This window comes from Zingiber officinale, chromosome 5A, assembly GCF_018446385.1.
Source record: "Zingiber officinale cultivar Zhangliang chromosome 5A, Zo_v1.1, whole genome shotgun sequence".
Lineage (NCBI taxonomy): Eukaryota > Viridiplantae > Streptophyta > Magnoliopsida > Zingiberales > Zingiberaceae > Zingiber > Zingiber officinale.
The window spans coordinates 4,809,442-4,833,351 of NC_055994.1; the positions used below are offsets into that span (position 1 = coordinate 4,809,442).

The 23,910-nt window shown below is 37.0% G+C and overlaps 2 non-coding genes across 2 annotated transcripts; both read right to left on the minus strand.

Moving 5' to 3' along the window:
* Positions 1–21,341: 21,341 nt before the first annotated feature.
* LOC121983645 lies at positions 21,342–21,541 on the minus strand. Its single transcript, XR_006112666.1, has one exon. It is a non-coding gene; the product is annotated as a U2 spliceosomal RNA (small nuclear RNA).
* Positions 21,542–21,927: 386 nt separating this feature from the next.
* LOC121983412 lies at positions 21,928–22,124 on the minus strand. Its single transcript, XR_006112481.1, has one exon. It is a non-coding gene; the product is annotated as a U2 spliceosomal RNA (small nuclear RNA).
* Positions 22,125–23,910: the final 1,786 nt, after the last annotated feature.

Here is a 23,910-nt window from a genome sequence, read left to right on the forward strand (position 1 = left end):
AAGAAATAATTTTGATTCTTACAAATTTATATTCCAATGATGGAATATTAGTGCGTACTTGTGCATGAGTCCCTTTCTCTTTGTTCGCATTTTCTCTATTGATTTTGAAGTTTTCTGGCACAAAAATTTATAAGGAAATTATAACATCCATAACCATATATAAAAACCTATTAATACTAGTTGTACCTCGGTAGACTTCCAATAGTTGCATAAAATTTCCCATGTTTGAAGTGTCAACCCATGAGGAATGGGTTGTATTGCAACAAGCTCTTCTAGTGGAGTATTTGAATCATAAGATGTAGCTTTCACTTCAGTCCTCCACCGTCTCCACACAGCTCCCATCATTTGCATTATAACTCTTCTATGGCAATTGGAGATGTAGAAACGTGCCTATAAACATAAAATAAAATATGTACATGCTTTAAATTCATAATTGAAATTATGATTTTGTAAACTTACAGTAACAAGTTTTCATGCATCATTCAATTAGGTCCTGTTATGTTTGATCCTTGTGTCTATGTGTGCAGGAGCTTAGGAACACAAGAAGTCGAGCGGAAGACGTAGCTAGCGAGAAGGGTGGCACGGGAAAGGAGACGACGAGCTCGGTGCATCAGAGGGATGAGAAGCTGTGGAAGAGTATATTGGTGGACGAGAAGGACGTGTGTGACATTCAAGGGTCGAGAAGCCGGGGAGAAAGTTTGCTCAAGGAGAAAGTTGAAGTTGGGTTCGGGTGAGCTCAACTTCAGTTAGCCGGAGAATCACCCAATTGAAGAGGTCAGTTACTAAGGAGCTGATCTGTCACTTAGAAGGTGCCTTCCATGGCTTGAAGGCGCCTTCGATGAACAATATGAAGGTGCCTTCCAGCCTTTGAAAGTGCTTTCTGATAGCCGTTAGTGAAGAAAAAGTTTTATCTTCGTATGGCTAAAACTTAACCGATTGAAGACGCCTTGAACCCTCTTGAAGGCGCCTTCCACCCTCAGATAAGATTTTTTAGGAGCTATAAAAAGATCCCTGAAACTAGGAAAAAAATAACAACTGTAACTACAACTCTTGTACTCTTTTCTAGTCTATTTCTTGAGCTATCAACGTCTGTAAGAGGTTTCTCTGCCTGCAACGAAGGAGATCTACTAGTGTTTTTCACTGCCTTGGATTAACAACCATCTAGGTTGTAACCAAGTTAATTTTGGCCTTCTTACATTTTTTCTTTTAAGTTGTTTAGTTCAGTTTTATTATTATTATTATGCTACTAATCAAGTACAAAGGATGAGAAGGGGTTAGTTTTTATTTTATATATAACTCACCCCTCTCTTGCCGGCCTTGCTGCTCCAACAAGTAGTATCAGAGTCAGAACGCTTCAGAAGAACTAACCTCCGACTGAAGCACCGAGATGATGCCGGACCGAGCATCTACTCGTCAAAGTTTGAGAGAGAATTTGTGTTATGGAAGAAACACATTGAGGTATTTTTTAAAACTAATTTTGAAATTTTTTGATAATTAAATATGATTTTGTAGCCCCTAACGACCAACAAGGGGTAGAAAAAGTAGAATAAGTGGACAAGAAGGAGCAAGCGGACTTCGTAGCAATTGGACGAGATAAATTCTATCTGCTGAGAGTGTTGCCTCCACAAGAAGTCAGCAGAATCGGCGCCTACAAATCAACAAAGGAACTTTGGGAGAAGTTTCTGGAGCAACACAAAGGTACGTCCGAAGCTAAGCTCTTAAAACGTGATCTTGTCTGGAGCCAACTGATCAACTTTGGCTGAAAGAAAGAGAATCAATAGCGTAACTACACTCTAAATTGAAGGAGATGATCAACGGACTCACAAATCTTGGATAAAAGGTAACAAACTGAGATTTCTTAAGGTACACATTAAATACTTTTCCAAGGACACCCGAATGATCCTCAATTGTCGACTCCTATAATATTTCTAAAGATCTACAGTTAAGCATACATTAGAAAGTTTATTTTCCATTTTGGAACTTCACGAATCTAGATGTGCAGAATCAAAGGAGTCTAGATAGAACATCACCTTGAAGGCAATAACGGACGATCTAAACTCCAAAGTGTAAATTGATGAAGACGAAGCGGTCCTAATGGTAAGAAAATTTAGTAAATTTATTAAATCTAATAAATTTAACAAGTCGTAGGCGAAAAAGCACTTTCAAAGCAAAAGGAAGGTTCGGTGCTACAACTACCAAGGAGAAGGGCACATCAAGGACGACTGCCCAGAACTGAAGAAGAAGGAGAAAGACAATGGAAAAAGACCAACAAGATTAAAGCACAAGAATCTGAAGGTTACATGGGATGAATTGTCGTCCTCCAATTTCTAGTTTGAAGCTTACACCAGACAAGCTCTAATGGTAGATCACCAAGTAGAAGATGAAAGCAGCTCAGAGATGAGCATCGATAAAATGGGAGGATCTTCAGAAGAAAGCTCTGATGAAGGCGGAGCATCATAACACGAGATAAGTGAGGTACGCACACTATCTCCCAAGCAGTCTTTCAATTTTATTAAAATACTTTCAAAGAATATACTACAACTAGAAAAAGAAAATACTAAGATAAAAATGACTTCAGCCAATTCATGTCTATTAGAAATGTATACTAATTTAAAATTAGAAAAATAAAAAATTGAAAATAAAAATCGAAAAGTTGAAAAATGACCATGCATATTCAAACAATTTTAAAAAACCAAAATTTTAAAATTATGGTAGAATCAACTAGTACATTAAAAATCACCAGGGATAAATTAGAAAAATTCTTAAAAAATATATACCTCCCAAATTTTTACTAACTCCAGTAGGCAGAAACCTATATTGGGTTCTAAAATCTTTTTTAGATTAAACTCCAATTTTTCTTATTATGATAGAAATTATCTCAATCAAAAAAATATATTTTTTTATGTTTGTATTCTGAGTTGAAAGTTTTTCTATAATATTTGATGATTTAATCTACAAATAATTTTTTTTATTTTTTATTTACTGTTGAGTTATTTTTTCACTTTGAAATTTAAATTTATTTCACAGACTTAAATTTTGAAAATCTTATTCTTCTGTGATAAAACATAATATTCTCTATCCCTATAAACATTTTTGATAAAACATACTCTTAATAACGTCTGATTTATTATTTCTGAAAAATATTAGCCTACTAGTAATATTTGTAATGTACCCCTAGAAATTTTTTTAAAATTATTTTTGATGTGATCAAATGGGGAGAATAGATACAAGTTAAGAGGATTTTTTTATTTACAAGCAATTTGTTATCTACTTTAATTATGTTATTGTAGTTTTAAACCTAACTTGAACTTTGGTTGATGTACATTAAAAAGGAGGGGATTGTAAGTACCCCGGGTTGTTTTGATGTGGTCAACCAAGTTCAGTTAGGTCTTGTTATATTTAGTCTTTGTCTAAGTGTGCAGGAACTTAGGAACACAAGAAGTCGAGTGGAAGACGTAGATAGTAAGAAGGGTGGCACAGAAAAGGAGCCGTTGGGCTTGGTGCATCTAAGGGACGAGATGCTGTCGAAGAGTACATTGGTGGATGAGAAGAACGTGCACAATGTTAGAGGGGCGAGAAGCCGGGGAGGAAGCTTGCTCGAGGAAAAGATCAGAATTGGGTTCAGGTGAACTCAACTCCAATTAGCCGGAGAATCACCCAAGTGAAGAGATCAACTACTAAGGAGTTTATCTTCCACTTGGAAGGCGTCTTCCATGAACAATACGAAGGCGCATTCCAGCCTTTGAAGGCGCCTTCCGATATCCATTAGTGAAGATAAAATTTTATCTTCACATGGATAAAACTTAACCGATTGAAGGCTCCTTGAACCCTCTTGAAGGCACCTTCCACCCTCGGATAAGATTTTCCAAGAGCTGTAAAAAGGCCCGTGGATCTAGGAAAGAAATACGAACTATAACTACAACTCTTATACTATTTTCTTGTCTATTTCTTAAGCTGTCAACGTATATAAGAGGCTTCTCCACTTGCAACGAATGAGATCTACTAATGCTTTTTACTGCCTTAGATTAATAATCATCTAGGTTATAATCAAGTTAATTATGGTCTTCTTACGTTTTTTCTTTTAAGTTGTTTAGTTCGGTTTTATTATTATTATTGTGCTACTAATCAAGTCCAAATGCTGAGAAGGGGTTAGTTTTTATTTTATAGGCAATTCACTCCCCTCTTGTCGACCCCGCTGCTCAAACACATAACTTCCAAATGGTTGAAATCCATCTACGGAATGTCCAAGTCTCACATTATACGGTTCCATTGCAAAGGAGAAAAATATTGTATCAAGATGTTTCCACACAGATGAGTTACAAGGATGACACATTATATCTCAGTTGTGTATATGGTTTTCATGTCATCTCATGTGGCTTGCTGTTGCGGCAGATGCATACAAGCATTGGAACCTAGCAGTTAACAGGAAGTAATACATGACTTTCATGGGAATATTTTTCTTCTTCTTCCTAGGCATGAGACTACTCTACTTATAACGAGGGTGATTACACATTCTGCATTCCATTAGTTTGCTATATTTAATATTCCAAAAGATCATGCAATTATTGATACAACAATGAACCTTCTCTATCGACAAACCTAAATATCTAATCAATTTGTTTTGTATTGTAGAAGATATCAGTCATGCAGTTATCAGCAGGGAACAACTCTAACATCATTTGGCATATTTCATTGTAACATCGTTCAGAAAAATGATGTTATGGCTTTATGTTCAGTAATATTGTAGTAGCTGATAATTGAGAATGACCGAAAGGAATGTCTTCCCATAATTCTCTTTCACTGTCCATCAACATATCATACATTTTTGAACTTCAGGCGTAGGTGTTTCGTCTATATTTGATTGATCATATGCATTCATTACGCCGTAAAGTATTGATTGCATTGCATTGCATTCACATGCCTTGATGATTCCTCTAGAGCAATCAAGTAGGATGATGATGCAACGGAATGCCCAATTTGATCAAATACATACAACTTTCTATGACAATACAGTTGTAATAATTTAGAACAAATTCATACTTACATATATGAATTTCATTGTATTCTCATCACGAAAAGTTATATTTCTACATTTGCACTAATTACATGACGAAAAGCTATATTTCTACATTTGCACTAATTACATGGATACTTTAACTCTATACCATTCAAACATTCTGAATGAGACTTAAAAAAGTTCACAAACTCTTCAACTTGAGCAAAAAAAATTCTTGATTGATAAATCGATTGTCTAACCTGCAGTACATCCAAGCCTTATTCATATACACTATATCCTAATGGGAATACAATTTCCAACAGCATTAATCATGTCAAACTAAGCATGATTATATTTAAATCATTTAGGTCTCATGAAACTATGCAAGTTATTTATCAAGTTATCACATGTCGTGGCCCTACTCTACCGGTCATGGCTGAGCAATACTGGTCGTAACCTAACAGTGTCGGTCATGACCAAGCAATACCGGTTGAGGTTCAGCAGTGTCAGTCGCAACTAAGCAGTGCAAGTCACGGCCGAGAAGTGTCGGTCGTGGCCTGCACTGGCCGAGCAGTGTCGGCCACTGCCAGCACTGACCGAGTAGTGCAGGCCATGATCGGCACTACTTGTCCAGTGTAGTCCACACCTGGCATTGGCCGGGTAGTGCCAATCGTGGCCTGCACTAGCCAGGCAATGCCGATTGTGGCCTCCATTGACCGTGCAGAGCCAGCTGCTGCCTGCTCTGGTTGAGCAATGCCGGAGGAGGAGAAGTAGAAGAATACCTGAACGTCGGAGGAGGAGAAACTGGAGGAGGGAGGTGGAGAAGCCGAACGAGGGAGGAGAGATCGCTGGAGCACTCGATTCGCCGAAGTAGGGAAAAATCATCGATCACGCATAGAGAAGTGATCACATGGGAAACCTGATATCCCAAATTTAGCAATGGAAAATAAATTAATCCGTCAAAAAATGATATTTTTCGTCGGCTAAAATACTAAGGACTAGTGACATAAATCAATTAATCTATCACTAATAGTGATGGAATATAAAATAATCCATCACTATTAGAGACCGAAAACAAATAAATCAGTCGCTATTAGCGACAAATAATTAATAATTCGTCGCTAATAGCGATGGATAAATATAATCCGTCATAAAATGCAGATATTAAAGGTTTTGTATTTCTCGCCGGTTAAATGCAAAGGGCTAGCGACGGATTAATTAAGTTGTCGCTGTCAGTGACGGAAACTAAATTAATCCATCGCTACTAGCGATGGAAAATAACCTAATCCATCGCTAATAGAGACAGAAAATACATTAATCTATCTCTATTAGCGACAAATTTTAAAATAATCAATCACTAATAGCGTTGAAGTCTGTCCGTCACTAATCCAACGCCAAAAATGGGGTTTAGCGGCCCCGACGGCTAAATGTGAAGGCCTTAGAGACGTAATTCAACTTTCTGTCGCTAATTAGCAACGGAAATTCACTTTCTGTTGGTAATTAACGACAAAAATTAACATTCCGTCGCTAATCCCGTCACTATTTATTGCCCTTTTTAGTGAACTAATAACAAAAATAAATACAACAAAGTTGCAACCAAGTTACAATAAACATGTTTCTAAGTTATGATATCCAAATTACAATCTCATACCAAAATGTCTCAAAATTTGGGAAAGATAGAATATAAGATAAATCCTACCTCATTCCAGTCTTCTTCTTCTACCTGCATCAAAACATAAACAAACAAAAAATATCATTTATAACAAAAAGAAAATCCTATAGACTAACACAAAAATAAATATAAAAACCTATTTTTACGTGGATTTCCAACCATCATTATTCTTGGCCTCACCAACCTTGTTTGAAAGAAAAATAATAATACTAATTAAAAATATAAAAATGAAGGATTTACAAACTCAATAAAATAAAAATTTTAAAAATACTAATTGCAAATATTCATGCATCATTGTCATCGTCGTCATCGACATCATCACCAGCATCGGGAGGAATCTGACTTTGATCGGAACTAAATTGCTGAAAGTGTTGAATAATAAATTGTTGTTGTCTGTGCATTTTTAGCATTTCCTCATCTCTGTGTCATTTGTTGATGTATATCTACAATTTGATGATCCCTTTGATATATTATGTCCTTCAAATTACTGATCTCTTTAGTTAAGTTATGAATCTATGTCATTACTACTGGTGGAGTAGAAAAAAGAAAAAGATCTACGAACAACATTTTTACGCATAAAATCCATACCTAATATCCTTCCCCCTTTAACTCCTCCAGTCGCCTCCAGTTATAAATCCAAATTATTACTAACACGGTTCAGATCCCTCATTATCATTGTCATCACCTGAACTTCTCTGTGATAGCAATAACTGATCATATCTCTCCTATGAAAAATTAAAATCGTAATTATAACAGGTAGATAACTAATAAAATATAATTTATAAATTAAGATTAAAGATTAACTCAAACAATAATTATTCTAGCTCTATCTCCGCTCCAAGTCTTATCTTTTTTTCGAAAATTACGAACACAAGTGGTTATAAATTCCGGATCCTTTCTCAAATCCTTGGACTAAAAATAATACGATTAGAAATAATGAAATAATCTAAAATAGATTAAAAACGAGTTGTAAAGTTAAAATATTACCAATCTGCATGGATGTTCCTTGATATTTATAGATGTTCCCACATATATTACAGATGAGTCTTCAGAATTATAAGCATGATTTATTTTATTCTGGTGACTCCTTTTTACGCTCTCATCGATTTGCCAAATATTGAAGATCTTACTCAAATTATCCGACGTGATGAAGGTTGGCTTTTTCCCAGAGTTCTTGGCATGATTCAATATATGCCGAATGTGATTACCATATTTTCTTTGAAAATTCTTTTAATTTCCATCTCTTGATAAGGGTCCCAAGTGAATGACTACTGAAGTGGAAAAAAACAATTGATTATATATTCACTTAATTGTTTCATATATAAAATTAACTAGTTATATCTTAAACTAACACCACCGGAGTTCTTTTTTGGGTCTTGGAGTGCTTGAGTATGATAATGAGTCTCCTCTCTAATGGTTATTCATGATTTGATTAATCTCACAAATAACACTTATAGAATTTTCAAACTTATCATAAAGTTACAAATAAACAACGTTAAATAATTAAGATAGTTGAAAAATTATAAAATTTTTAATTCTTACAAGTCTCCAAAAGGGACTATATGTTGTTGAGTGTCAATAATTTTAGCAAATGAATGTCTGGCGAATACGGGCCACTGGTGGCGAAGGTGAATGCGAAGGTCTTGTCGATGACGGAGTGGGGAAGGTGAATGGGAAGGTCATACCAACGACTGACATCTATGGCTACCCCGTCAAAACTACCAACCAAAAATCAAAATTAGAATAAAGCAAATAAAAACTTGATGTTTAATGAAGAATATGAAAAAAACTTACAATATGCATAATAAAGATCTGAGAGTGCGAGAATTTGCGACGATAATGTCACCTCTAATATTCTATATAAAAAAATACACAGCATACACGGATAAAATATATAAATTTAACAATGAGACAGTACATAGACAACTAATTGAGCTACAAATTTTATAAATTTGCATATTAAATCTAAATTTAAACATAAAAAAACTTACCCTACATGTCAAAAATCAAAGTCCTCATTATCATCCTCATCCTCATCGTAGTCGTCATCATCATTGATCCTGTATGAAAGCGAGGAAAATGGTGCGCTAGCCATGTGGCTGCGATGTTGATTGCGAGAGGACAATGAGCTTGATGACGTGGATGAACCTACGTGGCAAAAATAAGAACTGGAGGAAGTAAGAGTTAGTCACCGAGCTAGGGAGGGGTCCCTAGTGCAGACACTCCGACGCTCAAGTTTGGTAAGGTAATGGAGGAAAAAAAACGAAGAACAGTGAACTATAAGGGCGAAGCATAGTGTCGCATAGCGTAACGTACATGCGCTTGTTGATGAAGACCCCTTATATAGAGTTACTTTTTCTCTCTACACAAATATTAATGCATTTCCAAAATAGAACCGACTGTTCTGACATTTTGACAACTTTCTTGAAATAGTCCTACCATTTCTGTGCTTTGTAGGGTGGAAGCTTCCATCATATGACTTGCGCGGAGCATACCCCCCTGATTCTCTAACAACGGTTGCACAAGATGATAAAAAGGAATATTAGGCCATTGAGCTAATGGATCCTTGGTATGTTCTACTAGTAGGCCAGCCGAATCCCCTTTAACGTCTACTCGGAACTTGCTCTCGAATAGAGTTGGGTAGACTAAAGAGTGATGATCATCTCGAGAACTCGACTTCTTTGAGGACTTGGCCCTTTTGGAGGACTCGGGTCTCATGAGAACTTAGGTCTTCTGAGGTGTTGGATCATCTGAGTTCTTGGGTCCTCCAAGGTTAAGGAGTCTGGCCGAGTCGAGTGGACTCTCGATCTGATCAGACAAGAGGTCCGATCAGCTCGATTATTCGACCATGCTACTCAATTCTAAATTAGACTAAGACTTGGCTCGGGATTCCATCGAGCCGGGAGAAGTTGGGATCCTTAGACTAAAGGTCTGATCAGCTAGACTATCCGACCATGCTACTGGACTTTGAATTTAACTAGGGCTCGACTCAGAATTCCATCGAGCCAGGAGGAGTTGGGATCCAATCGGACAAGAGGTCTGATCGGCAGGAGTACTCAGCCCGAGTATGACCCTTCCTTGATTTTGACCGCCATATCGATCAGCCTCTTGATTTCAACCCTGCTTCGAGGGCCCCACCCTATTCGACGTATCAACCATCCTCTTCCTCCAACTCCTCCTCCTCATCATCATCATTATTTTCATGAAATTCACTAGCATCCACATTTATCACAACTCTGTTGGATCTCTTAATATTGGAATAATATATTCATCGATCTACAATATATTTGCCACTGTCTCTTGTTAATATGCAATGTCTTCTCAACGTTCCTCAATTTTTTTTTTCATATTGTCGTTTTACAAACAGTCCACCAATCAAGTTTATCACATTTCAAATTAGGATACAAAGCATAGAAAACTTGAATCACTTGTTATGCAAAAACAAATGGTTCAAATAAGATAACTCACATTTTTGGACCAGAGTATTCTATCTCTATAATTTCATCCGACAAACCATAAAAATCATTGCTTGCACCTCCATCATTAGATGACTAAACACATACCCCCACTATTCATTGTAGTCTTCCATATTCATAAGTATGAAAATTATATCCATTTATAAATTATGATGGTCAAGTGTGTACCATTGATTTGGGACCCCATGACAGATGGATTAGCTATTCTTGCTCAACGTGAGTTTAATTTGCATAAACCTAAACTCAAATGAATATGTTATTCATTTAAAAGTTAAGATATGTGTAAACCAAATTTAGGTAAAACTACTTATATATGATTTTAACCATGGTGAAAAAATTTTATTACAGAAGCAATCAAACTCTAGTGTCGACATTTCAAATATAAGTTTTAGAAAATCCTGTCATAAAAAATTGAATTATAATACAAATAATTTATGACATAAGAAAAAAATATAAAATATATACTAACTCAAAATATGATGACACTTCTGGATAATTAAGTAAAATATATGTATGGGCTGCCATCCATTCTTGATTAATTAAGTATCTCTACTTACATGGTCCACTTGGCCGACCAAGATAATTAAAAATTAAGAATGAGTTTAAATTGGAATCAATAGGACCTTCATCATTTGTTCTTAGTCTACATCTTTTGGTCTGAATATGAGGCTCAAAATAATGGGATGCAAAAGTTGTTACTTCTTCCACAATGTATACATTAACAATTAAGTCTTCAATATATGCCTTACTTTTGACTTTTTTCTTCAAATGATATAAGAATATGATTGTAATATAACAATTTGTATTAGATATTAATATATATAAATAACTTATCATTTTTTATGCATTAATAACGAAGTATAGAAGACGCAAATTATACCTTTTAAATGGATACATCCATCGAAAATGGAAAGGTCCTCCAACTTTGGCATCATATGGCAAGTGAACCAAAAGACGTTTCAGTGAATCAAAAAATGCTGGTGGAAAGATCCTTTTTAAATTACACAAAATGATTGGAATGTCTATTTATAACTTCTCCATGAGTGAAAGTCTTAAAACTGTAGAGCAAATATCATGAAGGAAAATGTTTAACTCCGTAATGACACCCCATACAAAATTTAGTAAGAGTTCCTTAAAAGCAATAAGAAGTAGTGTTTCCGTGAATATATGATAATCATGATTTTTCAAACCAATCAATTTGCATTCCTTCATATTGACACACATCTCCCAAGATTAGAGACAACCCCATCAGAAAATCTCAATGATTTCAACCATTCACAAATAACACGCCTTTGTTCTTTATTCAATGTATAAACTGCCTTTAGCATTTGCCCCCTACTACTTTCATCCACATCAAGAGTTGGTCATTTACAAATGAGTCGCATATCTTTTCTTACATTCAAATTGTCTTTTGTTTTTCCGGTGACCCATCATTGTATTTGTAAGATTATCAAATTTTTTTTTTCAAAATATGCATTACATCGAAATTATGATGAATCAAATTACTATTGCAATATGATAAATCCCAAAATATACTCCATTTTGTTCATTTATGTGTACTTCCATATTCATATGTTGTACCATGTGGCTCTTCAATAAAAGATGGAAAGTGAAGCACTCTGTACCAAATATCTTGACATGTCAATTTCAATGGCAGAGGTGTTCTTGTAATTCTATTCCTAGTGAATTCATCTTTATTCCTTCTGAAATTATGATTTGATGGTAAAAATTATCTATAACAATCAAAATAACTTGGCTTCTTTCCATTTTCAGTCTAATCAATTTTGATCTCTCCATACATATTGGACATCCTAAAATTCCAACAGTACTCCAACTAGATAGCATGTTATAAGCCAGAAAGTCATTTATGTCCTAAGAAGAGAAGCCCTCATTATAAACATCTGATTAGTATGAATATCGTATGTAGAAAAATATTTATCTCATACTTATTTTAGTTTTGCAATTAGTGGTTGTATATAAATATTTATTAACTTCTTTGGATATTGTGGAATAGGCACAACCAATGTTAAAAACATATATGGTGTTTTCATTCACATCTCAAGTGGAAGATTATACGGAGTCAATATATCTAGAATAGTGTGTTCCTAATTTACCAAATGGAGCAAATCTATTAGTACAGAGATCTAACCTAATATTTCGAGTATCCTTCACAAATTCAAGATATGTTCTATCAAAATTTTTCCACACCTCTACATCTGATGGATGACACATTAGCCCATCTTTTGTTCGATGATTTGCATGTCAAGTCATGTGTTCAACAGTGGTCTTTAATGTATAATGCCTTTGCAACCTAGGAGTTAAAGGCAAATGAAACAACTGACTACATGATTTATATCGCTTTTGACTTATTCTGGTGCTCTTGTACCTAGCTTCCTTAAAAAATTTATAAACATCTGCATCATCTCTCTAATATAGCATACAACCATCTCTGCAAATATCAATTCTTTCCACCGGAATACCTAATTCTTTTATAAAATTTGGTACCGTAAAAATCATCAGGCAGTATGTGATCACGTAGCAATGTCTCTCCAAAACTTGAACAAAATCATTAAAATAATCTTGCAACACATTATGCTCGGTCTTGACATTCAACAGTCTTGCGGCGAGAGATAATTTAGTGTGATTGTCACAACCAACTCATAGTGGTTAATCTATAGCACTCAAAACTTCCTACAATTTGAGATATGCTTCATTATTTGATTTTTTTTTTTAGACAACTGGTACTTGTACCTCTTTCAACAATGATGCATAAGTAGTAAATATTTGTTCAACTATTGGAAGACAACTAAAACTTCCACTATGTGGTTCGGGAATCAAATTCGGACCCGTTATATCAAATATCATCCTCTGATATGAATTTAATTGATTATAATAACTCTAATCCCCAGAGGCTTGTATGTTGTGTCCATAATAATCCTCATCAAATATGAATGGTTCACCATGACATGTCCAATTATATTATTTTACAGTAAAACCAAATTTATAAAGATGCTTTGAACTTTACTAGACAATAAAAATTTACTATTATAACACTTTCTGCACATACACCTTATCTCATTATCATCCTAAGCTCAACATTATTGGATGGAAAATTTAAAAACTATTTCAACCCAGTCATAAACTGATCAGTTCAACCCCAGTGTTCAGGTAAATTCTTTTTATACACCCAACTTCTTTCTTTTTATATTTTGTCTACTTTCAATAAATTACATTAATAAAAACTCCTAGATAGCACACTAATGGTCAATTTGTACTTAGTTTATATACAAAAAAATATTATTATGTCCGAAAATGGTGAAAACGGCTGGCTAGGAATGTGGCTTTGTGGTTGAACGTATGAAGACTCTGGCTCTGCTCCGCCCTACAAAATCAAGAACAACAGTGTTGGGCCAAGGAAGGGGTCCCCGACGTTGGCCCTCCGATGCTAAAATCAGTCACGCCAACAGTGGAGAGCAAAGACAACTTCTTTCCCTAATGTAGCTAGGATTTCCTGCCTGTCTAGCATCAACTAGGACTTTCTTGCATACTCAGTCACATTTGTTACATCACACGACAACCTAACTTTGAACCATTTGCCATGATCAAAACTCGGGTTCCATCATTTGGTGCTTTCTACACTAACATATTATGTGATTTTAGGCCGATTGGCGTTGAACGTGTTTTTAGCGGTCGTCTTGACTTTCTGTCAAAAGATCAAATTCCCAATGGATGTCCAGGTGGGCGAAGTAAGAGGAGATCAGCTGGTGGCGCGCAAGTGCTACATCGACGTTGTCAAGACCGAAGCTCGCGTAGCTCTTAAAAAAGGTAGATCCGCTACCTTAGCGGCCCCCCTAGTGCCGCCCCCACAGATATGGAGGGAGGTACATGCAATACAAAAAGCGCCCCGGTGTTAATATACGAAGAAAAAGAAGAAGTGAAGATCCGTCAAGGTCGACAGGAGGCTACTAGTCAGATAGCAGTTGACCTGACCCCGAGGTCAAACAGAACTAATCGTGTGTTTAGTGCTCAATAATGATGTATTCACTTGGATGCCCCAGAAGATACTGACATATCTCCAATTGTTATGGAGCATGTGCTCCATGTCCTACCGGATACTCGGCCAGTTAGAAAAGGAAGAGAGATTTTGGAGTTGAGCAAAACAAGATCATTCAGTCAGCAGTTCAATTTCAGACTCTTGAGTCTTAGTGCCGAGTTATAAGCGGATTTCCCTATGCCCTTCGACCATCCAATCAGAGATTTAATTTCAGACTATTGAGTCTTAGCGCCGAGTTATAAGTGGATTTTCCCATGCCCTTCGACCATCCGGTCGGAGGTTCAATTCTAGACACTCGATCCTTAGTGCCGAGTTATAAGGGGGTTTTCTCGTGTCCTATCAACTGGAGGTTCAATTCCAGACTCTCGAGCTTTAGCGACAAGTTATAAGTGGGTTTTACTGTGCCCTTTGACCATCTAGTCGGAGGTTCAATTCTAGACTCTCGAGTCTTAGTGCCAAGTTATAAGCAAGTTTCTCCGTGCCCTTCGATCATCCGATTGATGGTTAAATTCCAAATTCTAAACTTAATTCATTTAAGTTTAAACATGCTACGCATTTGCAATTCATTTAAGCAGCAGCACAAGCGGGCTCGTGATGATGGTCCCCTAATTTAGAAGAAGAAGGGAGATCTGATCGCCACTCGGTCGACCAAATTACGGACTGAGGTGCTTGAATGAAGAAAAAGTAGGATTTCCAGCCCTTATTAGAGGAAGGAATGTTCTTAAAGAACATGGACTTGGGCCAGGACTGAACCATGAAAAAACCAAGTTCCGATTTTTTGAGGTTGTAGAATTGATGAAAAAGATGGGGAGATATCGTATAGGTGGCAGATGATCACCATTCCACACATAGCACAAAAGGCATTAGGTGCAAATTGAGAAAGAGGAACATGAAAATACCGACATAGGTCAAAAAAATGAGGGAATGGGAAATCGAAAACCAGCATGAAGCCGATCCTTAAAAAAAGTAATGAAATTAGGGGGAGGATGAAAGGGTGGTCTTGAGGACTAGGAATGTGAAGACAGTACGTTTCTGGGATCTCCAAGTTCAACTTGGCCGATGCAAGGTCATTGTTATCAATCAGAACAAAAGGTGGCATTCCAGGGGGCGAGAGTTTCTTGTGCTATAAAAGGGGAGGTCCTCCCCGTTGGTCAGGTATGTGCACGCATACGCATCTTCTTCATTTCTACAATTCGCTGGGTTCTCAGTCTGACTTGAGTGTCGGAGACCCTTTGCCAAGGACCTCTTCCCTGGTTGTGGGCGCTAGCGCTCCCATGTGATTGGTCTATGGTGCGCAGATCCTCCAGCCGTCAACTTTCTCACCTCATCGCCGACACCCCCATCCGACTCAGCTTCCATATGTTGGTTGCTACTCGGAATACCGTCCTAGTTCCCTTGTACAAAAAAATTTGTACAAGCATAGAATTATCCTAGCTACCATGTGCTCTACTGAAATTAAATTTGAATTGCAAACGATGCTTAACATTATTAATCCAAATTGTCCTTCAGAAGTTAAACTTGGATTGGAAATGATACTTAACATTTTTACTCCAATTTAATGTGATCTTCCTAGGTTAAACCATATTACAGAAATTAATCAAATATCTATTTCAAATATCGGCTTCCAGGTTAAACAACGCGAGGCACTTGACCTTCTTGGGTATGAGATCATCCACCACATCCACCACTTCCTAGACAAAGTCTCGCAAAGAAATCAGATATTTAACTTCTTACAGTAAACTAGGTTTAACTACAGAGACCTCAATAGAAGCACAATATCGAAATATGAAATCAAAACTCAAAATCGATAACATAAAATCGATAGCCTCTTGTGTTTCATTTTTCAAGATCTACACAAAGAACATGAACTAGTTATGATGCGGAAACAAATAACTAGTTGTACCTTTCTTTGTAACTAAAGATCTCTTGATCTTCTGTTGTATTCCTCTCCTCCTTTTGAACGTTGTGTGGGCAACGATCTACCAAGATGGAATCCACTCGAACCACTTCTTCTCCTCCAAGACTCTCGAGCCACCAAGGGATGCCAAAATAAGAAATTTTCTTCTTCTTCTTCTCCTCCAAGCAACCAGCCACCTATGTGTTCCTTCTCCTTTTCTTCTTCTTCTCCAAGCTCCGACCACTATGAGTAGATGAGGTGCCGACCCTAGAGAGAAGAAAGGGAGGATGAAGAAAGGGTGCCGCCGGCCACAAGAGAAAGAAACCAAGCAGAAAGTTGAGAAGCAAGGGTCGACCACACCAAGGAAAAGAGATGAGCTAAGAGAGATCAATTCTATTCACATAAGGCACCCTCTACCTCTCTTTTATAATCCTTGGTTACGATAAAAAAGGAAAGTTTTAAACATAATTAAAATTTCCTTATTTGTGGCCTCTGATTTTAAAAAAAAATTTTAACAACAATTAAAATATCTCTTTTCTAAATTTCCTATTGTACATGGCAATAAAGGAAAATTTTAAAATTAATTTCTCTCTTTTAAAACATGTAGACAACTACAAAAAATGAAAGATTAATTAAAACTTCTCCTTTTAAAATCATAGTTACAAAAAGAGAAAGATTTATCCAAAATTAAAATCTCTTTTTTAAACATTATAGATAACTACAAATAAGGAAAGATTTTAACAAAATTAAAATCTCTCTTTAATCTTTTGTAGATAGCTATAAAAGGAAAGATTTAAAATTTTAAAACTCTCTTTTAAAACCATGAGGATGGCTATAAAAGGAAATTAAAATCTTTCTTTTAACTACAAAAAAGAAAGATTTTAACAAAATAAAATCTCTCTTTTAACCATTGTAGATAACTACAAATAAGAAAATATTTTAACAAAATTTTGTTTAAACAAAACTTCCTTTTTCCTTTACATATGGCCAACCCCATGCTTGGTCACCAAGCATGGCTTGGCCGACCACTACATGAGCTCCAAAATAATGCTTGGTCGGCCCCTTTGCTCCAAGCAAGGATGTGTCCGGCCCATTACTTGGGTAAGAAGTGGACTTTGTGGATACAAAGCATTATAGAGGCTACAATAGGGATTGAGAGGAGAAATTGGTTTTGGTCTCCCGATGAGCTTGAGCTTCCTATGTTCGCCCCGAACACCCAACTCAAGTTCATCAATAATAACTCATACCACTAAAGAGTTATTATTGAACTACTACACCAATTCCAAATTACATTATGAGCTCTTTTTTATCATGAGTGCATTAATCTCCCTATGTTTAAGATATCGAATGCCCATTAATTAAATGAGTTACTGACAACTCACTTAATTAATATCTAGCTTTAAAAGTAGTACCACTCAACTTTATTGTCATGTCAGACTAAGTCCACCTACAGGGTTTACATGATAATCTTTATGAGCTCCTCAAGGGGACATTATCAACCTAAATTACTAGGACACAGTTTCCTTCTATAATCAACAACACACCATATAAATAATATTATTTTTCAACTTATTGGTCCTATTGATTTATCGAACTAAATCTCACCCATTGATAAATTAAAGAAATAAATACTAAGTATACGTGCTTGTTATTATATCGGGATTAAGAGCATACACTTCCATAATAACAGAGGTCTTGTTCTTTTATTAAGTCAGTATAAAAAGAACTACCTCAAATGGTCCTACTCAATACACACCTACTATACTAGTGTAATTTTATAGTTAAGATAAACTAATATCAAATTACACTACAACCACTCTAATGGTTTGTCCCATTCCATCTTAGTTGTGAGCCACTATTTATAATTTATAAGGAACTGATAACATGATCTTCTATGTGGTACCTTACACCATGTTATTTTCCATATAAATTAAATGGACCACTACATTTAACATAAATGCATATATTTGACCAATGTGATTCTTATTTCAAACTAAGTGTTTATACAAAAAACTAGACTTTTAGTATACATTCTAACATGATACAAGGTCAATCGACTACAACCTCGTCCTTTCGTTCCAGCCCATGCTTATGCTGGGATTCACCATCGGCATCGACCTCATCATGTCTTCCCCTACCGGCTCATCACCGTGCTCATCATCATCCTCTTCATAGGTTCTTTTTCAAGATCAATGTTCAGAGGCGTCCGGATGTGGAAGTAGGAAACTCTCCTCAATGCAGGCCATTGAGCTACTGAAAGTCTTAGTGATTTAGCTACCCTCTTCACTTCTAAGTGCAAAGCTAAGACAATCCAGGGAGATGATGATCAGTGCTTTGAATTTGTTTGGATTTCTTAATTTGGAAGAGCTACATTGCTAGGTCTAAAAATGGTAAAGACGAATCATGGAGTTTCAGCTCGTCTTGAATGTATATCTTCATTCTTCTATCACCCGACATATTTTAATACCAATTTTTTTTTGTCGCATCATTATTGCAGATGTTATGAGAGGTGATATAAAAGAGGTTATTTTCGTTGGCGAGATATGCTCACATTTTTACTTACTCACATACGTATCTAATGTTCATCTTCTCCACTTTATGCTCGGTCACCTCACTGACTTGATCGTTGGAGTACATGTGCTAGGGACCCCCTCCATTGTTCTCACTCTAATATTCCGTTTGATCTCTCTGGTGTGCACCGGAAGGTCTGGTGTCATCTCTCCTTCATCTCATAATCTTCTCCCAATCAATGACAAAGCCACCTACCCAGCTCGCCATCTCCATCGCTTTCAAACAAAATCAACTTTGGCGGTGTCTGTGGCAACTTCGCCTAAATCTGAAGTGCGAAGATAGAAGAAACTGGACGACTTACTACGATTACTTTGACGCAAGAGGATTTGGAATTGTTGATAACTGCCCGAACGCAAAAATTCGTACCGCAATAACAAGCAGCAGCCGGAGGTACTTTACCACATGATCTTGCTGCGTCGATAACGAACCCTCACACTAAACGAGGAACTATAATAGAAGGCCCAATCGGGATCCAGCTAATTCCTCCAACGTCTTGCTTCGTGCAACAACCTGCTCAACCAATCAACCTCCCGCCTATTCAACCATTCATTAATAAAACTATTATCAAAACACTAAATAAAAAAATAAAATGAACAATTAAATTTAAACTATGAAAGCTTAAGAGCCAATCAAATAAGTAAAAAATTTTAAACAATCAAATAAGTTTAAATTTAGAGTTTGATAATATCTAAAAAGATCAATTTCAAACCAAACTTAAATTGAGAAGTTTAAGCTAGGCTTAAGTTGTGAAGACAAGAATATCTAAAGGAATGAAAGCTTACACCAAATTTGAATCAACTTATAAAAAATAAAATAAACTTCAAAATATCTTTCACACGCTAAAACTTAACTTTTTATACTTGAACACGCTAAAACCTAACTCTCCTTATATAATTCGCTCGGTTCTCAGTCTGACTTGAGCGTCGGAGACCTTTTGCCAAGAACCTCTTCCCTAATTGTGGCCGCTAGCGCTCCCATGTGATTGGTCTATGGTGTGCGTAGATCCTCCAGCCGTCAACGTTCTTGCCTCATCGCCAGCATCCCCATCCGACTCAGCTTCCATGCAAGGTCAATCGACTACAACCTCGCCCTTTCGTTCCAGCCCATGCTTATGCTGGGCATCACCATTGGCGTCAACCTCATCGTGTCTTCCCCAACCGGCTCATCATCGTGCTCATCCTCATCCTCATCATAAGTTCTTCCTCAAGATCAATGTTCAGGGGCGTTCAGATGTGGAAGCAGGAAACTCTCCTCAATGCAGGCCATTGAGCTATTGAAAGTCTTAGTTATTTAGCTACCCTCTTCACTTCTAAGTGCAAAGCTAAGACAATCCAGGGTGATGATGATCAGTGCTTTTAATTTGTTTGGATTGCTTAATTTGGAAGAGCTACATTGCTAGGTCTAAAAATGGTAAAGACGAATCATGGAAATTTGGCTCGTCTTGAATGTATATCTTCTATCCCCCGTCATATTCTAATTCCAATTTTTTTTTGTCGCATCATTATTGCGGATGTTATGAGAGGTGATATAAAAGAGGTTATTTCCGTTGGCGAGATATGCTCACATTTTTACTTACGCACATACGTATTTATTGTTCATCTTCTCCACTTTTTGCTCGGCCACCTCACTGACTTGATCGTCAGAGTACATGTGCTAGGGACCCCCTCCGTGGTTCTCACTCTAATATTCCGTTTGATCTCTCTGGTGTCATCTCTCCTTCATCTCACAATCTTCTCCCAATCAATGAAAAAGCCACCTACCCAACTCGCAATCTCCACCGCTTTCAGACAAATTCAACTTTGGCGGTGTCTATGGGAACTTCGTCTGAATTTGAAGCGCGGAGATAGAAGAAGCTGGACGACTTACTAGGATTACTTTGACGCAAGAGGATTTGGAATTGTTGATAACTGCCCGAACGCAAAAATTGGTACCGCAATAACAAGCAGCAACCCGAGGTACTTTACCACATGATCCTGCTGCGTCGATAACGGACCCTCACACTAAACGAGGAACTATAGTAGAAGGCCCAATCGGGATCCAGCTAATTCCTCCAACGGCTTGCTTCGTGCAACAATCTGCTCAGCCAATCAACCTCCCGCCTATTCAACCATTCATTAATAAAACTATTATCAAAACACTAAATAAAAAAAATAAAATGAACAATTAAATTTAAACTATGAAATCTTAATAACCAATCAAATAAGTAAAAAATTTTAAATAATCAAATAAGTTTAAATTTAGAGTTTGATAATATCTAAAAAGATCAATTTCAAACCAAACTTAAACTGAGAAGTTTAAGCTAGGCTTAAGTTGTGAAGACAAGAATATCTAAAGGAATGAAAGCTTACACCAAATTTGAATCAACTTATAAAAAATAAAATAAACTTCAAAATATCTTTCACACGCTAAAACTTAACTTTTTATACTTGAACACGCTAAAACCTAACTCTCCTTATTTACGACCTAAGTTCAATATGTTCTACAAATGCCTAAGTTCACGAGTAATACACTAGATATGTTTTTCTATCAAATAGAATGGAATCAACAAAGGCCAACCCCCATATCCAAACCCTCGACGTGCAATACGCAAGATTGCAAAACAAAATAGGTTTTAATTAGTCTTGCTCAATTTAATATAATTTTGTAATGCTAATTTTGACATTTAAATTATATTGGTTAGATGCATCAAACCCATACTATGGTGCAACGTAAGGGCGACACACACGAGGATCCCAGTAGCAAACTACTATGGTGAACCCTCTCCCAATAAAAAATTAATTTAACATCGTAATAGACCGATGGCTCACTTATCAAATATTTAATTAATAAGAACATATACTATACTTGATTTTAGCCAAAAGACTGAGAAAGATATAAATTGAATAGTTACATCCTACTTCTTTTGAAGATCCAAATCGTGCCCGAAGTGCTTAATTCAGCGACGTGAGACTAAAGTTCCATGCTCTTCACCCTCTTTAGTATAGTCTCATGTCATAACGTGTTGTACGAAATAGGGGTTACACGCAACCATCCTTATACTCGATTGCCCATCTCTCCGCCGAAGCTCTCTGTCGATATAGTAGCTCGATTTGTTGGGATCACACTTTCCAATTTATACAAGAGGGAAAGACTCTTGGTGGCATTGTGTATTAACAAGTATCTAATGTTTTTTAAAGAAGGAAACATAAAGACTTAAATTAAGAACTAACTCAATTTAATATAGTTTTAATAAAGCTAATTTTGTTAGTTAAATTATATTTGGTCGGGTGCGCCAGCCTATGCAATAGTGCAACGCAAAGACGACACGCAAGGATTCCAATAGCAAGCTATTGTGGTGAACCCTCTCCCCATAAAAAATTAATTTAATATCATAGTGGACCGATGGTCCACGTATCAGATATTAAACTGATAAGAACAGATACTACACTTGATCTTAGCCAAAAGGCCGAGAAAGGTATGAATTGAACAGCATAATTTTTCCTTGCTTTAAAGTTCTCAGTCTCATTTGATGAGGTTGATTTAGCGACATGGGACTAAAGTTTCATTGTTATTCATTCCTCATGCCTCACCTCCTCTCCGCCAACTGTTTCAGGTTTAAGTGCAGAACGAACGAGTACTCTCTTTCTCTTTCCCAAAAAACGATCAAATCAAAAAGCGAGTGAGGGTGATGAGCACCCGACCGAGTCCGAACCTTGTGTTTAGTAGTTCCACAATAGGGGAGAGTCACCTTGTACGCGAGAGGGTAGAACAAGTGCCGGAGCGAATGCGAGAGGGACGAGTGCAGCAAGCACTTGGCTCCTCCCCTACTCGGCTGAAGCTCTCTGTCGATTTAGCGTCTCGGTTTGCCCTCTTCCTTAGGCAGCCACCTTAGGCGTTAAATGTTCGCTCTCCGTGGCAGCCATCTCCATCTCCATCTCCATCTCCATTCGACGCATCTCTCCTCGGTTCATCTGTTCTCCGCCCTGCCCGCAGAATCTCCCTGATCCGTCGCATTTGCTGCTTATCCTCCTCCGCCTCCTTTTCTCCTCACTCGCGCTTGCGCTCCCACGGAGAACGGGAGAAGGCATCCCCTAACGCTCCCCGTTCCACTGCAACTCAAGACGGAACCTATTTGCTATTTGCTATTTGGGTGCCGAGGTCGACCCCGATTATATTCCAGGTTCGGTCAGAAGCTCACAGTCGATCCCAGCGCCTACCACGGAGTGGAGTCCACCGTCGAGAGGGTAAGCAACTGCGCTTCCATTCCATTCCTCCTTTATTCATCATCCTTGTGGTTTGGGAATTCGTTGCTTTGATCTCCATACTTACCACTATTCCCTTTTCCTGAACCACCAAGTCTTTACTTTACTGTGAAAATAAAATTTACATTTGTAGATGATCTAGTTGATGGGATCACAAGCATACTTGTGTTAGGAAATGAAGTAAAATATCAAATCTGGTTTCGGTTCCTCATCCTCACCAAGTTGATGGGATCACAAGCTAATTAAGTTTAAGTTTAAACATGCTACGCATTTGCAATTTACAGAAAGATTAGTTTGGATTTCTTTTGACATGTATTTCGAGCCTGCTTTAAAAATGCTAAGTTGTGGTGATAATTTATCATTTCTGCAGACGTTTATATCTTGCTTGAACAGTGAGGCTGATTTTTGGTAGGGGTTTATGTCGACTGTTCATCAGCAATCTAACCCCTAACACACCTTCATCGTGCTTTAAAGGGATCTTCTCTGTTTGGGATGTTTGCCTTAAACGTACTAATAATCTTCAAGAGATAAATAAATTTAAAAAAAAAAGCTAAAGTAGGCTCTGGAATTTATCTTTTTCAAATGCTCCAACTCTGCACCAAATTTCTGCTTCAAAACAATTTTTCTGAACTTAATTACTGGTAATTGTGTCTCTTAACTGAATCAATAATGAGGTTCCAGTATCTTTTTCCAATCTAGCAAGTTGTATTACTCCACATCCTACGAACAAGAAAATCATTTTACTTTCTTGAGTTGTGTTCCAATTGGCCTACGTGCAACGACAGCGTTGGAACTTGGAATTGCTAACGAATCCTTTTCTACAAGCAAAATGATGAGTCTTTTGTTTCATTCAGGAGAGGCCAAAGTGGATGCCGATTAGGTCACTTGACGAGTTAAAAACAAAGGTTGGGCACGTCATTGTCACGATTCTCCTGGTGAAGATGTTTGAAAGAAGCAAAATGGTGACAATAGCTACTGGGATGGATTTTCTATTGATACGGCG